Genomic DNA, 14992 nt, shown 5'->3' on the forward strand with positions numbered 1-14992 from the left:
AAAAAAAAGAAATGAAATAGCAATCCTAAACGTGTCAAATGAATTGGAAGCCACGTGATGCGCTCATAAAAATATTAATGCGTATTGTCGTTCACCTATTATCTTCAAGTGGGGCTAAAACTACCAATCAATAATCTTATGTATCTACATTATACCATGCAAGTTTCCTCAAGTGCATGTGGCGGGGGATGGGGGCTGGTGGTTTAGACACCAGCCTTTTGAATGCTTATACTTTTCTAGCATTCTGAGTGACGCTATGCATTTTGGTTGGATCAAACTTTGGATGGGTCGTAGGTCAATGAAGGAGGATAACGAATTGGTTTGAGGTCATGGGATGCGATGAGTTATCAGTTATTTCGACAACATGTTGGTATTCGGTCAACAGAAACAAATGGTGGGGAAAATTGCCCGGGGGTTGGAGATACTTGGAAGTGAAGGCAGATGGACACACGCAAAGGCTGATTCATTAAATAAATAGTCAGTATCACCAGCAATCCTTCCCTCCAATCCTTAAGTCCTCAAATAGATTATCCCGGACCGAGAACTGGTTTCTGCTCATGGACCACGAACTGTCAACCGGGCTAATGGCGCCAGAACTCAAAGACAGTTCAACATGATGAAGCAAAAGCTTAGGGGAGGGAGGTTGGAATGTTCCAGCCTTCAAAACAAGCTCTTTTTGTAAGGGATGAGATGACGCCTACAGAGATTTCGGTTGGCCATGATCAAACTTGATTGGTCAAGGAAGGTATTTTCGTCTTTCAATAGCGGAGGGGCGAAAATTTTACGGAGTCTCTGTGAGACACTTGCTTTTGCGAGGAAACCTCGGACCTTAAAATGATGAACAAAATTATTAATTAAAGCAAATTGTTGCATTGAAGTTCAAAACACAGCACGGCTCATTGATTGGTGCAAACTAGGGCCCTAATAATTTAGCCTTAATGTGCGTTCATCACGGGTTTCCGTTATTATTCGATTTATTGTTTTGCCTTTTTTCCAAGCCACACGATGGCTTAGGTTCAATGTCATCTTGGTCATTTATATCGTGGTGATGATCAAGTGTGAATTATTCTTTTTGTATAAAAATGGTACAACCTTGATAACTAGATATATGTGAAAAGGTTGTTTCTTGTAACATAACACTTTTAAGGTTAGCATAAATAAACGCTGAATTTGAAACTACGTCTTTCATCGTGGAATGAAAGTTTTTTTGACTGTGTCATTTTAACTAGTGCAATTACCTTGTATAGCTTTGATCGGATGAGGAGATGATATAGCGCTATTCGAGGGAAGAGTTGGAGGGGCGCACCGATTGTACAAAAGATAAGGACTTTTGAGACTGAACAACCTTTACATATTATTTACCTGTTGTTCCTTTGTGATGTTTTTGAGTGATTAAATAACATATTCATTGATAATATAATTGGCAGTTCTATTAGCATGGTAGGGGAATAGAGTAGGTTATTGAGAAAGCTTCGAAGAAGGCCGGACAAATGAAAGCAGTAAATACTGAGTAGCAATGGTACCTGAATATGGTAATAGAGAGGATAATACTGCGACAGCAAGTTCTTTGGAGGAAAAGAACAGGCATTTTGGATGGAATTAAGGGAGATAGTAAGTATGCAAACATACAAAATCAGTTTTTGTCATATGTAGCGTGGAATTAAAGGATATTTGTGTTATATTTATGAGGGATTGGACTAGAGTGACGTAATGTATAGTTCCAGAATCTATGGTGATCTACAGCCCCTGCCACACTCCCACGTGGTGGCTTGCGGTGTATTGAGTAAGATTGTAAAAATGTAAATGGAGATTATGCCCGCCGACTGTTAGCGTCCGGCCAATCGTCCCTCCTCCTCGAGTGGCAGTTGCCAAGTAGGGACGTGCCCAATAACCTCGAGCTTTTATCTTTCTCTCTCACACTCTCACAGGGTCGACTCTCTCACAGCGTCTTCTTCCTCAGAAACTGGTTTTCCCACATCCCTTCCACACATTTAAAAATATAGTATACCGGCACATAGAATGGGCATTTCCGTGTTATCCACGGTTCATCTTATAGACTGCCGGCAAGATAAAGTCCGCCAATTTCTTGAGCTACAGAGTACCTTTCTCGTCAGGATCACGGAGTATTCTTTACAATTGTGACTCAATATGGTCTGTTTGAAACACAAAAGGCTTCTCCTAAGAATATTTTTGGATAACCGATCGAATTTGACCACCGCCAAGGGCTCTCTCCGCATGTAACTAGAGCTCATCCGAGAGCAACCGCGACCCCTTTTATAATAAGCCAATTATTGGCATTATTTAACTCAACCTTTTGCTATTTTTTACCCAAATCATAACGACCATTTTTAATTTCAGTTTTGATTCTCACATGGTGTCAAACATTTCTGCACTTCTGAAGGAAATTGGTTTTACAACAAAATAGCCCCATAATCGATATAGTTTACATTCAGCGGAAAATAAGCTTATTTTCAATCTCTTAAGGATCCCGTATACGTAATGTGATTTCATGAGATTTCTCGATAGTAGGAAGACACCTAGCCACGCCCAGCACGGACTTAGGAAGAGCAGATCTTGCGAAACACAATTGGGTCTTTTTATTCACGATAAACTTACATCGGGAGAAAACGACCGACAAGAGTATGTAGTATTTCTGGATTTCAAGGAAGCATTTGATTAAGTCCCGGTTATGATAAATTGTTGCACAAACTTAAATGCTTTGGTATCATGAGAAAATAATAAATTGGATCAGAGAGTTCTTTTTAAATCGCAAACAAATATTAGTCATCGATGGGTTGCGCTCAACGGAATTAGATATAACTTCGGGTGTCCACCAGGGAAGTGTAATACGGCCGTTTCTATTCTTAATATAAATTATTGACTTAAGCTCACACGCTAGTAGGAACCTATGATTATTTGCTTACGACACGGTGGTATACAGGTTATTAAGGGGCTCATCAGATCGCGAGCTACTATCTATAGACTTAGACACAATCTCGGATTTGTGCAAGGAATGGGAAGTAATGCTTAATGAAAACAAATTCGCAGTTTTGAGATTTTGGAACAAAAGAAGCGGCGAACAGGACATAAACTACAAAATAGAGGGTTCAGTACTGACTACGGCCAATCAAGTTAAATATTTGGGGGTAGCTCAAACACTACGCCTTTCATGGGGAGCACATATCAGCGCAATATGAGAATTCGCTTTAGAGAAACTCGGCTTCACTAAACAGGTGGTGGAGAAATGTAATAAGAAAGGAAAAGGTGTTCTTTCGCTCTAGCTAAGCCTCATTTGAAATATACCGCAAGTATTTGGCATCCTTTGGAGAAAGTTTGGCAAAAAGAATTAGATAAAGTCCACAGAAAAGCCGCCAGATTCGTCGACAATTGTTACAATAAGAAGACGAGTGTGACAGGCCTCTTAGGAGAATTAGGCTGGAAGCCACTGGAGATGTGAAGAGAACAAGGGATACTTAGACTTTAAGATTGGTTCAGAACAAACGAGTTTGAAATGACCCTTAAGTAATTATTATGGCCCCAGAATATTTAGGTTGATCAGACCACAAAGATAAGATGAGGGAAATAGATTCCAGTACAGATAGGTACAAATACTCGTTCTTTCCCCTGACAATCAGGAATCATAATAGTTACTCTTTTACGGGCGATAACCTAACATCTCCTCCCACAATCCCTTGCGGCGGCTGGCGGGGTATTATGTAGATGCATATGAGCTCTTCCTTATGGAAAATGATTTCCTTCACTTTTTCACAGTTATCTTTTCCAACCATACGTTTGATGAATCCCAGCTTCTTCATAGTCTTTAGTCAAAATGTGCATTACGTATTTAAGGCCAATTGTATTAAAATATTCACAGAAAACGATATTTAAATCAATTTCTGGTGTTTTTGAGTCAATTTGCTTCATTTTCGAGTGAACTTTGTATTCCACTGCTAGCTCTCACAATCAGATCACCGACCTTCACCCATTCTAAGGACACCCTCCTGGGCTTGGCGGCTGGGACCTTGGAGAATGTGGTGATAAAGAATCGTCGCTCTAGTCGAGAGTAAACCGTTACAAATGCGTCTTAGACTCAGAGACTTCAACGCTTGGTAGTATGACCAGTCTAGTAGCAAGGGCTACTAAACCCAAAAAGGAGAGATGCTGGGTGAAATCCGAAGAACACAGGAAAGATGGGCTGGGAGAATTTATGAGGTAGTGAGGTGTTAAAGTATGAGATACGAGAAGAAAGACTTTTAGTACCTCCTTATATTATTATAAATAACGCGATAAATTATATTTTACTCTCATCATTCGCAATTAATCAAAAAAATGTTCCTATCACTATTTGGTATGATCATTGAAATTTTCCCCTCTCCACTCGAGTATCTTCTTAATCTCCTGTTTTCCCTTCATTTATTCATATTGATATTATTTTTCCATTACCGTAGGTATCTCCAACCGACTCATAGTCTTGCTAGTTTAAGTTGATATAAATACTTAAGCATACACGAATCGATTGCCCAACGCAATCCTTATTTCCGATTCTTAGACCTACATATTGTTTTAAAATTACTTTAAATACATCCATAATTCAAATGTAAAACTTTCTAATTCACACACAGTGTCGTAATATAATTTAAGGTTCCAAAAAGGGAAAGTAACAGAATATGAAATTTTACCTTTGACTTTATGCTTCCCTTAGTTCGTTGATTCAGAAGGAATCTTTCGAAGTTTGCCGTATGTAAAGCGTTTGGAGGCCGAAGTGTCTTACGCACCACAGTAGGCGTATTGATCGTTCTACCGCAAAATGAACCACTAACAGTGAACCTCGATGGATATCCCAGCACCCCTTAAAGCTCGGCCGAATTTTCCCAGTCTTCAAGGCTATTACATTATTATATACTCTAACATAAAAATTAATATAATTGTAAAACTCAAAATGTATGGACACAAAAGTTATTTTTAAAGGCTGTATACCTATTTTAAGTACGTTTTAGACAGCCCCTAACAATGATCATGATAATAATAAAACGCCTTTGTTGGAGCAAGTTTGACACTTAATAGCCTTCTCTGCCATCTAGCGTCTCATCATCTGTATGCATAAATACGTCAAAAACCATTGTGTAGAAATTTTAGCAGTGATTATAGGAAAATACGAAATATAAATAAAAAATTCAATTTTACATTGAGAGAAATAGGTAGAGAGCGAAAAGATGTATATATTATTGCTAAAAGCGCAGTACTGGTAACTGTTAACTAATATTCTTAGCGAAAGAACCCACTGCTGGAAAACATCTACACATGAAGGGGGCGTGAAAAACCTGAGAAACCTACTAAGATAGAACTAATATACGGATATCTAATAGCAGTAAAAGGGTGATACATTTCATGAGAACATAAAGAACAATTAGACATTATATTTTAATTGAATTGAAGAATAAATAAATGGGAAAATTTTGCATTGAAAGAAAATAAATAAATAAAACTAAAAATAAATATAAATATATAACAATAGAAATCATAAATATGAATTATAAAGTAAATCAATGTCAAAATAAAATCAAATTTGGTATAAATGCCTACACTAGTCATAATAGTATGATAAAAATAATAAATATCGATAAAAACAAAAGCAAAGAATGTATAAAGTATATATTAATAAAAGTTTTGTTAATGCAATGAATGAGATAAGTTTGAAAATTGAGCAAATAATGTACAACGTATAAATTTATATAATTATATAAGTATGTCATTGTATGCTAAGTGTAGCGAGAACTCAACTCTTGTTTGCCTTACATTATTTCATTCTTAAGTTCTAAATACGTCTTACACAATCCTATTCACCTTCTTCCTCCAACTTATTCACCCAAATTTCCCCTTTCTTTCCGTATTCCATCCATAAACACCTCACTACCGCACAAAATTCCCTTAACCCATCTTTCCTGCGTTCTTCTGATTTCACCCAGCATTTCCCCTCTTATCGCACCATAAATAACATATTATTATATCAATAGGCTCATCGTAACCCAATCGACGAAGTTTTGCGAACGAATTTCTTGTGATAACAATACTAATATTTTTATTTTTTTTTGTGGAGAGCCATCTGAGATAAAAGCAGAACTTGCCGTTCATAGACTACAGTAGTAGTTTTTGTGGTAGGCGAACGACAGCTGAGGTCATTTGCACCATTAGGGAGGGAGAGGAAAGGATGAAGGGTGGTAAGAAACCCGGCGTCGGCAATAGCCTGCTCTAAACGAAAGGCGCCAAGGGGTTCGCAGCTTAAAGATCAATCCGACGGACGTTCTATACGCTCAAAGTGCTTTCCACAAAGCACCTCAATCGGTAGGGATCGAGGTACTACTGAAAAATATCTGCCACCTCTAGGATTCAAACCTGGGTCCTCTGGGTGGGAAGACAGTATGTTATCCACCGCACCATACCGATCTCCTTGTAGACTACAGGTTTCATACACAGCGATGCAGACGCATTACAAGGAATTGTAAAATGCAGTCACATTTTCTGCCTTATCATCATAATAATTTATTTTTAAGTTGCGAATAATGCGATGGTTGGAGGCGTCACTTTGTGGAAGTGATTCATACTGAGAAAGAAAATACCTTGTTCTTCCGCATGCGCTTTTATTAAGCTCGATCTAGGCTTCGGCTTACAAATGCCTGATGATGACTTTGTAAGTCGAAACCTCGTCGTCGTGCTTAATAAAAACGTGCGTGGAAGAACAAGGTATTTGTTTTTCCAGCTGCGAATAGTTGCAAGTAAATAATAAAAAGAGTGCAAGCTAATGTAATCTTTTAATTTACAAGTTCTCTAAAATTACCATGCATTATATAAAACTTAAATACCCGAAATTTCTTCAAATATTTTTTTCGAAAAGTGACATTTTTGAGCATTCTGATGCATCAATAGTCCTATATAATAATAACCAATACTAGCACAATGTTTTTAAATTCCTAATTAATCATGTTTGCAGTAGATTATGTACTAAATGTTACATTGAAAGACATATAAAAGCCCTAATTGTTTGAAAGAACATCAATCGAAGAGCCTCCGCAACTAAACGAAAGTCTCAGCGGAAGAAGAGTTAGGCTGTAACTTTTTACGGTGTTTAACATAGTAGTGTGACGTCCTGCTAACCTTAATTTTTGAAATCATTCATAGGAAAAATACTACAAATTAACTCAGCCTAATAATACAGCGCATTTATACGTCGTATCAGAAGGATGGCTTATTGAAAATAGTATTTCTTGATATTTCAAACCAAAATCTATATTTCAAGTCAAAGTAAGATCCAGAAAAATCCTAATACGTAACCACGAAACCAAAATTTCAACTCAGAAATTAATACAGGTTTAAAATCATTATAATATAAAAACAGACTTTTTTTAATAAACCGTCCCTCTGATAAGCAGAATGATCGTTTTTATTAAGCTGAGTTAATTTGCAGGGTTTTCGCTATGAAAGAGTATTTTTAATTAAGATCAGTACGACGTTACTCCACCATATTAAACATCGTAAATGTTGCAGACACCCCTTCTTCCACAAAGATTAGCCTTTTTGAAAGTCATTATACTTGTAGGCACTAAAAAGTGAGAAAACGAACACGTCCATCTTTTTCCTGAGTGGTGAGGAAAGTGTTAGATAATACCGTCAGTTCGAATTCCGTATGAGGCCGCTTTAGTATCTAGGACATGTGGTTTTTCGTCTAAAGACGACTATTATGCGACATGGCCTCGGAGTTTGGAGCTGGTCAAGGATCAAATGATCCTGGAGAAACCATTAACTTATTAAAAAAGAGGACGGGAAAAGAAGGAAATCACATATGGGTAGCGCGTGACGACAGAAACAGCCATGAGGCAGAGCAAATCTTTTATTTATTTCGCTCTAATCTGAGACCAATTAGTGTAATGGTGTTCTAAGCCAATACAGGTGTGATTTTAGGTTTCATAAAATGCTAATGGGAAATAATAATACTTTTCCGGTTTGAAGTATATATAGCTTTTACGTTTTCTCACTAAATTTCTAGCTCAAATGATATCTTAAGCCAGATATACATTCAAGAGAGTTTTAAGTGTAAAATTAAATCCCGAAATTGCCAATTAAAAAGATTATCATTACAGAAACATCAAAATATCAGTCTCAGTAATCACAAGAAACACAAGACGCATCAATCGATGTAAATATAGTATGTGCATTATCATTAACGTTTATCACGCATCAGTCGTGATCATAATGCAAAGAGAAAAAAATTGATACAAATGTCGATCTTACAGAATATAACGCATAACCAGCTCATTTATGCTTTTTCTTTCTGTCAAAAACTCATCTTTCTTTGCTCCTAATTATATCTCCTTTCCCCACTTCATACCTTAATTATAAACCCCAAAACCCCATTTTCGTTGTTCTCATGATTATTAAGTTGAAACTACATATTCGTCGCTTTCTTATCTTTCTTTATCGATTGGGGCATTGAAGTCTCTACACCCGGGCCTTTTTCTTAATCTAAATCTACATACTACCCCGCACGCTAGCGCAAGGACGTGTGGGAGGGTGAGTTAGGTTATAGCCAGACCAGGATTTTACTGCACCACTACACATGCATATAGCACCAGGTGAACCACTGAAAGGGCACGTGGAAGAAAGTGACTAAACAGACCATTCATGCAACATCCCTTATGCACATTACGAATATTATAAGATTAGTAACAACTCCACCTTCCAACAAAGGGAAATAAATATAGTTTCCTTGAATTAATAAAACCATCCCTGTTTTCAAGATAACTGTTATTGCTCCATTTCTAACTCAGGGGAAGGTAATATATCCTTTACTTTATATCTTATCGGATAAAAATATACGAGGACTGCCCGGAAAGTAACCTCCGTTTACGAGTAGCTGCTGAAATTCTTCGGGAAATTTGTGCTCTGCACCGACTAAGTGATAAGTGACAGTGCTGTGCGTCAGTGGTGACGTTAGTTTAAGGGCCAACGAACAAATGTCCCTGATGTCCACAAACTGGCTATCCGTCCATGGTGAACAAGGAACTGCTTCAGAAAGTTGACGAGAAATTTCGTCCAAACTGGCGTGTTACGATATCTGAGTTTTTTTCGAAAGTTTCTAACAGATTCATTGGAGTCTGTTGCATGGAAAATTGACTAAAAAGTTAGGCTACCACAAATTTTGTATTCGTCTGGACGAGGAACTCCAAGATGCCGTCATCTGTTTGCTGCGATCTCAAGCGGTAGAATTATTTGCCGAGGGAAATTTTACACTGGCGCAAAGATATGGCAAATGCTTATATTCGTTTAGCAATTATGTGGAAAAAGTAGCTGAGATGTAAATAATAAATTTTCTGTATCTACTCCTTTGTTTTTTTATAGCCTATTAAAAGTTACTTTCTGGACTTCCCGTATTCTTCAATGTGTACATACCTGTCAATTACTAATTTCCCTTTATATATAGTTGCCTAGACATATCTTTTCAGAGACTTGAAGCCTTTTACTGCGTGATAATGTCATTCGCAGATGCTGTGTTTGCGTCCGAGTAGTAGCACTAGTATTTAGGGAAGGCAGCTTAGGTCATTTGCGCCATAGGGAATGGACAGGAAAGGATGAAGGGTGGAGAGAAACCCGGCGTCGGCATTAGCCTACTCTTTCCGAAAGGCGCCAAGGAGTCCGCAGCTTAACGTCCCATCCGACGGACGGCGTACTCACTCAAAGTGCCCTACACAAAGCACCTCAAGTAGGGATCGAGATAAATCTGAAAAATATTCAACACCGCCGGGATTTGAACCCGGGCCCTCTGGGTGGGAAGCCGTTTGCGTCCGAATAGAGAATTGAGGAATATATTCTTCTCCCCACAACTCCTTGTTTATTCCCGTTACAAATACTAAAGTACTTACAGAGTACAATGTCATGGATAAAAAATTAGACTAGGCTATTAAATTGTTCACTCAATGGCAGTAGTAGTAAAGCGAGCACAGTTATCTTTGGAGCGGAATATCCCTTGGAGTCATGCGCGTTCGACCGCTCGATTACCGACTCGTGTGTTGGCCTCCGCTCTCGAGCGACATGTGATAGCACATCGACCATTAATCGCGAACTACGTGTCAAATGTGACCGTGACCGCAATGAATCCGTTCTACGCATGGAGCCACGTGGACTACTGCAAGGTAGGGAGTGGCAGACAGATCTTGAGTGGACTCATGGGACAGTTTGCTAATTTTTTAAAAATTAATTGCCTTCAGTTTTGGATAACGCCATTGATATTTTCAAACATGTATTTATAGAGAAGAAAGTTTTGGCCAAAACACGTGCTTAGTATTGTGTGGAAAGAATAAAGTTCTCATTCATAGATGAATTGAATATTTGAAGCCATGAGGATCGAAATGGTGCGATTGCTAACGTACACCCGCTTCCCACCGAGAGGGCCCGGGTTCAAATACTGGTGACAACAAAAATTTTTCAGTGGTATCCCGATACCTCCTTGAGGTGTTTTGTGGAGAAAACTTTGAGTGAGTACGACGTCCGTCGGACTGGACATTAAACTGCGGACCCCTTGGCTCCTTGCGGCAAGAGTAAGCTAATACCGACGCCGGATTTCTCTTCACCCTTCCTTTACTATCCATTCCCAAGGGTCAAATGGCCTTAGCTGTCGGTCGCCTCCCATTAAAACTACTACTACTTGAAGCCACATTTGAGAACATGAAAATTTAAATCGTAAATGTCCTCAAGTATCTGTATTGTTGCATCGTAGGGGGCACTACTTGCACAAGCTTGTAAATATAGCATATATGAATGACGAATACTTTCAATGAACACTTACTATATAAATTAACAACAAACCATGTATTTTAATGTGATCGGTGGGAGCGTGAAGTTTTAACACGTTAAAAAATTGTCAGTTTATTTTGTCCATAAGTATTTAGCATTAGAATGTGGTCGCATGAAGTAAAAAAATATTATTTCTCAAAAAGTATAATTAGAGCAAAAGATATTACCTCGCACCATCATCCTCTAAAAGGTTTACCCCGTAAGAATCCTAGTCGTAATCTTATTTACTTTGATTTCTGCTATTTTGTCATGGGATGTTATAATGATGGTAATCATCGGTAGTAATAATAGGAGCAAGAACACTAGACGTAAACTTAAAATCAACCTTACCTTGAAAAATGACATTAAGATATTAATTATCATTCTGTTAACGACGTCAGATCAGGAAACAGCAATTTTCTCACTAACTATATTTTTTTAGCGAATTGATGAGGGATTTTAAATCCTTTAATTGTAAATTTTATTTTAATGACGCTAATCTGACAAATGGAATGCGAACACGATTAAGGAAATAATTTATAAAAAAATAATGAATGCCGGTTGAAATAACCACTAGATTCACAATGCCAAAGAGATAACATCAATAAATAATTAAACTCTTCCAAGAGAGTTCAACTTGGTGCCATCAAAGAAACATGTACATTGTTAATGGTAAGGATTGAGTAGCTTGGAAGACTAAAAAATTGTTTAGAAAACGATTGAAACTCTCATTAGTAGACTGTATCCATCAAGGTATATTATTAATTAGTAGAATAGTATTCCTCGGGCAACCTTACACTGAAATCAGCAAAGAAATTACTGAAATTAGTAGTCACTAACGGGTATTTAATGAATGCAACCACACTTTTTTAAAGTTAGAGTACTAATGCATTACAAGACAAACTAACACTACACACATATGCGATGACCATGATGACCATAACATCCTAGCATAAATTCATTTATAAAATGAACTCCTTATAAAAGTGAAAGCCTCCTTGGTGAATGTAAATATAAAATGAACGTACCTACGGTCTAGAAGCAATGAAAACGGGATAACCGAGACCGTAAGGCCCGGATCGACCGGAGTTCGATTCCCGGAAAATCCTCTCAGCTATGTGATTTTTTTCGGGTACCAGATTTTCCAGGGAAACCATGACGGGCACAGGGAAAGGAACTGGCCCCCCTACCCTGATGTGTGAATTTCACACGCCGTATAGGGCTTGATGGTGGATTGATAACTGTAGTTACGATACCATGCACTCATCGCTTTGCCCTTGTTGAAGGATCAGGAGGAAATCTAAAGGGCATTCACCATGTTTGAAAGCTTTTCGCAAGCCTTACCTCATCATTTTCGACATTATCATAACACCCAAACACGGCGCAATGAGAAATCACAACGGTAGGCGGTGCTCAATAAAACCGATTAAAATGAAATTATTCATCACAAATTGATTCCACTGCTGTTAATATGAGTTGGCGATGGAGTCATAGAATTCCAAATAAACCTGGTGACATCACGGGTTCCGAAATACCTCGATGACGAGGATGAACCACAAACGCAACGATCTATATACCCTATATTAGCAGGACCAGATTTCTGGGTACTCAAGTCCTACCTTGTATCAGGAGTATCATGTTTTTGGGTACCCAAACCTTTGCTTGGTTTACTGTTCCAATGCGAACAGACGCTGAATTCGGGTGGAATGTGAAATGGGGACAGGGAAAGGTTATAAACATCACGGAACGTCACAGAAGATCTCGCATGACAACATGGATCAATCATTAGTCTGAAGAGCGAGCATTTAATGAAAGAAACGAATTAAAATCAAATTGCGGCTCTAATTTATGTAATCAATCTCCAATTCGAGTATTCTAACAGAATGATACCTAGTCACTCATGCGACTGATGAGTGTTCGACAATGCGCTTCACAATATTGAATATATTCATGACAGAAAATCACATGGAACTATTTGTTGACGCAACATTGAGGAGCGCTCTGAGAATATTTTACACAAGGGGCAATGAAAGTCGGGAAAGATCATTTAGCGTTAGAACTTATTATGCCCAAAATAAGGACAAAATGAAGCAGGTGGAGAGAGACATAACGTGTCTTAGATAGATTAAGTCTTGAGACGCGAAATCATTTTAGAGCACGGAGAGAGATCGGTGGACAATCAACCACGACGCAACGAAATACCGTCGCGCTCACGCCTCTGTACAGACCTCGAAACGCACCGAGAATAACAAGCAATTACTCACCCGGTAAGCAAGCCAGGGCGATTGCACGTGACGTTATGATACTTCGCGCACTCAGGAGTCCTTATGACGCAGGCGCACTCCAGGAGTCCTCGATAGGCTGAACGAGGATGAGGGGGGCCGGGTGGAAAGGATGGCTTGGGCGCAGCGATTCACGAGTTAACTGAGTACCCGTTAAAGCGCACTACGCGGGGTGGACTCCTCTGCCGGCTGCCGTGGCCAGAAGGGTTCGGGGGATTTCACCGAGTGCGTATTCCCGTTCACGTAAAATGTCCGGGAGACGTGTGTCTCATGCTCTCCCAGCCGCGAGATTCCCGCTCCACACGATTGGTCAAACACTCCCGGGCACACCGGGAGGGGGGAGTCTTCGCCGCCCCTCCACGACCCCCTTCCTCCCGATACAATCCCGACACTCCCTCCCCTCCTCCCACTCGCTTCACTCTCCCTTCTCCCTCCCCGCGGGCCGCCTAGGTTGCTTCATTCGGGACCACATTCCTTCGCCCCACTCCAGACCTTGCTCCATCTCTTCCTACCCAGTATCCTCTCCTGCCTCCCCCCAAACCGTCATCAAGCGTTCAATGCGTTTTGTTTCAGCGGTAGCGCATTCGGGGAAATGGTCCAGACTATGCTCCACCAATTTGTTTAAAAAACGGTCTAGTTCAGCCGCTGCCGTGTCTCCCAACGGTTGATAATGAAGCAGACAATTCACCGATGTGAAAACTTCAAAGGATCTTCCGAACAATTAACACATTAATTGGATTGACAATATCAACCTGACAATTAGGAGGGCATCCATCGAGCAATTTACGCTCTATAAAAATGCATGTTATAGCGTCCAAAAAATTTTCATATGATATTATATTTCGCTAAAATACACTCCCCTAACTGTATATTTAATATTAACTGAAGGGGGAATCCCCAGCAGTTAATATACTCTTTTCTAATCAATATACATGTAAGCAATGAAATCCATTCTTGTCTTTATACATCAAGTGTCGAGAGAAAACCCCCTTTCAGACATTGACGATTTCAATTTTCCCCTCTTTTTATGCACATATTCCATTGTTCAGTATTTGTAGTGAAGCATCACAACTATTTCTTACCCAATGGCTCTTACAACGACTACCTTAATAGAGCCAAAAACAAGTCATTAAAATTATTCACCATCTCGCAGTGCCAAAGAGGACCCCATATTCCAGTTTACAAAGTCGTAACCACCCACCCCCCAAAACATATTAGTAAATAACATTTGCAGAGTTTTAAGCATATCTTGAAAACTATTCTTTGGAATAAAGCAAGCTCAGACGTAAAGGACTTTTCAGTGATAAATATTGACTGTTTTTAATAAGCTTTTTCTACAGTTAAGCAATAATCCGCAAACCACCACAAGGGTGGATGGCAGAGGTTGTTAGGGCACCAGCCGTACGTGCAGGAAATATTAGTGCATGCATACACTTGAATGAACAAGGACTACTATGCTATCTCATATACAACCCTCGATCACGTAAATGCCTTTATACACGACATACACTAATGGTTGCGCTGGACCGACTCATCAAAATTCTAATATTAACGTCAATATTTTTTTCCGGGGTCTTGGGTTCGATTTTGTCATGAATGTGCATTGTACGAGGGAAGAACAAATACTTGAAACTGTGACGTAGTTAATATCTCTTATTTTATCCCAATGAGCTAATCTATCGACACCATTTGGTGTCATCATAACTCCGTCCAAGTTTTCCCAGGGTCCCATTTTTCTAAAATTCAAAGTCTTGCCTGCTCTCATCGAGAATCAAGAGGCTCCCAACCTAATTCCTCCAGCATACCCGTCACGCGTACTCTCTTTTCGTAAATGTACATTTCCAGCAAACGTAAAGGACTTTCTCTGAACCTAATAAAGCTGTGAT

General features: G+C 39.1%; 1 protein-coding gene across 1 annotated transcript in view; it reads right to left on the minus strand.

Annotated features, from left to right (window-relative positions):
* LOC139686833 (MFS-type transporter SLC18B1-like) overlaps nucleotides 1-13354 on the minus strand; it is a 65846-nt gene extending 52492 nt beyond the window's left edge. The window contains exon 1 of the mRNA XM_071583908.1: nucleotides 13089-13354. The gene's annotated coding sequence lies outside the window, so the exon portion shown is untranslated. The remainder of the gene's footprint in view (nucleotides 1-13088) is intronic.
* Between the last annotated feature and the right edge of the window lie 1638 nt (nucleotides 13355-14992).

This window comes from Hetaerina americana, unplaced genomic scaffold, assembly GCF_022747635.1.
Source record: "Hetaerina americana unplaced genomic scaffold, ioHetAmer1.1.p SCAF_15, whole genome shotgun sequence".
NCBI lineage: Eukaryota > Metazoa > Arthropoda > Insecta > Odonata > Calopterygidae > Hetaerina > Hetaerina americana.